This window comes from Trichechus manatus, unplaced genomic scaffold (assembly GCF_000243295.1).
Source record: "Trichechus manatus latirostris isolate Lorelei unplaced genomic scaffold, TriManLat1.0 scaffold00240, whole genome shotgun sequence".
Taxonomy (NCBI): Eukaryota; Metazoa; Chordata; class Mammalia; order Sirenia; family Trichechidae; genus Trichechus; species Trichechus manatus.
The window spans coordinates 2,636,178-2,638,951 of NW_004444176.1; positions in this window are offsets into that span (position 1 = coordinate 2,636,178).

Here is a 2,774-nt window from a genome sequence, read left to right on the forward strand (position 1 = left end):
GCTACTAAAGAGTCAAATAGTGCCTAGTTACTAAAAAATAGTGTCCGAAGTCTTAAAGCCTTGTCTAAAGCTAGGAGCCACCTAAAAACTGTAGCGACTGGAGTCTTAAAAACTCATCCAACAGCAGCCATCCCAGAGACTCCAAGTCCTTGCAGAAGACAGGCAACTCCATTATAAGTAATATCTTAAGTGATCTGTACCCCTTAGTGGCAGCTTGATCAAAAAGAGGAAAATTAATACGCAAAGCTTTAAACTAAGGTTGCTTAACACAATTGAAATGGTTAATTCTAGACCTAATCTAAACTGAAATTTCATTTTAAATTAGCTGCAACTAGGTTTGAAGGCTACTTCTGCCGTACTACAAAGACAGTTTGGCCTCTTGAAAAAGTTTTGACTGCTTGTAATACAAAAAGTGCAGAGATCTGGGCCTTAGTTTATGTAATAATCCTACTGTTTTAACTGCTCTAGGGCAATTTATCCAGTAAATGCGTAAGCTATAACTCACGCCCACATAGCCAAATGGGCAGTGTTTACATTTCAAAAGACTACAGGTCGGAGCTGATCTAATCTTCACTCCTTCTTAACCAAATGGTCAGTTTTTACATTTCAAAGACTTCAAGAAGAGTTGACTCAGTCGACTATCAATCACTAACCCCCCACATCAAGAATGTTTACACAGCTTGCTTTAGAAATATTGCTTAGGCAATTTATTTAGGGAAATAAGAGTAATATTAAGTTAAAAATTAATGTTAGGAAAATGTAAAGCTCGACAATCCCATATAAATTTTTCCTTCCTTCCCTTGTAACCCCCCTTGATGTGAAGCAATTTGCCTTTCTTTTTCTGCCTGATAAATATCTCGCTGCTTTCCCTACAATTTAGAACATATGCTGCAGCCTCTTGCTTGAGTGCCGCTGTGATTCTCCATTTCACAAAATGCTTTTATTTTTCGTCCTTCAATAAAAAGCTTTTACTTTTATTTCTAGTGAAGCGTAAACCTAGATTTTCTCGAAAACACGTTTTCTTCCCATCTATTTATCTCCATCCCCATCACAACCACTTTAGTTCAAGAAACAATAATTTCTCATCTGAATTTCCACTATAGCCTCCAAATTAGTCTCCCTCTTTCACTTCTGTCCCTTCTAATGAATTATCCATGCTGTAGCCAGTATAATCTTCCTAAAGTGATGATCACTTAGATGTTTAAATCTCTTCAATGTTTTCTTATGCCCAAAGTCTTAAAATCATTTATGAGTCACTTTAGGAGACAGTCCCTGTCACCTCACATCACTCTGTCATCTCTCTCCACCCTCTGGCCGTACTTTCTTCCTACAGTTCTTCAAATACAGCTCTCCCTCCCCTCTCAGTGTCATTGTACCTGTAATTCCCATTGTCTGGTTAACCCTTACTTACCATTCAGTCTTAGCACAAATCACACTTTCCTGGGGAAATCTTCTCTGGCACCAGATAATAAGTCCCCCTGTAATTGTTTGCATGGTTCCCTGAACCCCTCCTTTATAACATTGATTATATTTATATTTACTTGTTCAACACTTGTCTTTCTTATTGTAAGGTAGGAAGGCAGGGACCATGTATATTGTCTACCACTCTATTCGCAGAATCTAGAACAGTTTCAGTCATATACCAAAACCCATTGCCATTGAATCGATTCCAACTCATGCAACCCTACAGGACAGAGGCTGTTAATCTTTATAGAAGCAGACTGCCACATCTTTCTCCCATGGAGTGGCTGGTGGATTCAAACCACCAACCTTTCAGTTAGCAGCTGAGCACTTAACCATTGTGCCACCAGGGCTCCTTTCCAGTCATATATCAAAAATCAAAACCAAACTCTGCTATCGAGTAGATTCTGACTCATAGCAACCCTATAGGACAGAGTAGAACTGACCCATAGGGTTTCCAAGGAGTGGCTGGTAGATTCCAGCTGCTGACCTTTTGTTACCAGCTAAGCTCTTAACCACTGTGCCACTAGGGCTCCATTAACATCATAGAGGTTAGGATTTACAACACATAGGATAATCGCGTCAGATTATGTGTGGTGGACAACATGCAATACTGGGAATCATAGCCTAGCCAAGTTGACACACAATTTTGGGGGACACAATTCAATCCATAACATTCCATCCTTTGGCCCCCCAAAATTCATGTCCTGCCACATGTAAAACACCTTCACCCCATCTTATCATCCCAAAAGTCTTAAATGAACTCCAAGTCCAAATTCCAAAAAATTTCTTTTCATCTGTGAAATCTAGAATACAAGTTATCCGCTTCCAAAGTACAATGGTGGAACAGGAACAAGATAGACATTTCCATTATGAGTGGGAGAAATTGGAAGGAAAGAAGGGATAACAGGAACCAAGAAAGTCCAAAACCCAGCAGAACACATTACATTAGCTCTTAAAGCTTGAAAACATTCCTCTGTTCTCTGAGACCATTTAGGCAATGGCCCTGTTCTCCAGACTCTAGGTGTAGGCCACACTCTCTGGATTCTGAGGGGATGCCCCTTGGCCCTGGGCTTTCCAGGCCCTCTGGAACAGCAACTCTGCTCCCTTGGATTTGGGCAGCCCCATTGTCCTTGTCCATCTGAGTGGTGACCCTACCCCCTAGGCCCCAGCAGGTCCATTCTTCTGTCCCTTAGGCAGGGAAGCCTCTTCTCCTTAACTTTGTTTTTTGTTTTTTTGTTTTTAATCTTTTTATTGTATTTCAGGTGAAGGTTTACAGAACAAATAGTTTCTCATGAAACAGTAGTACACAT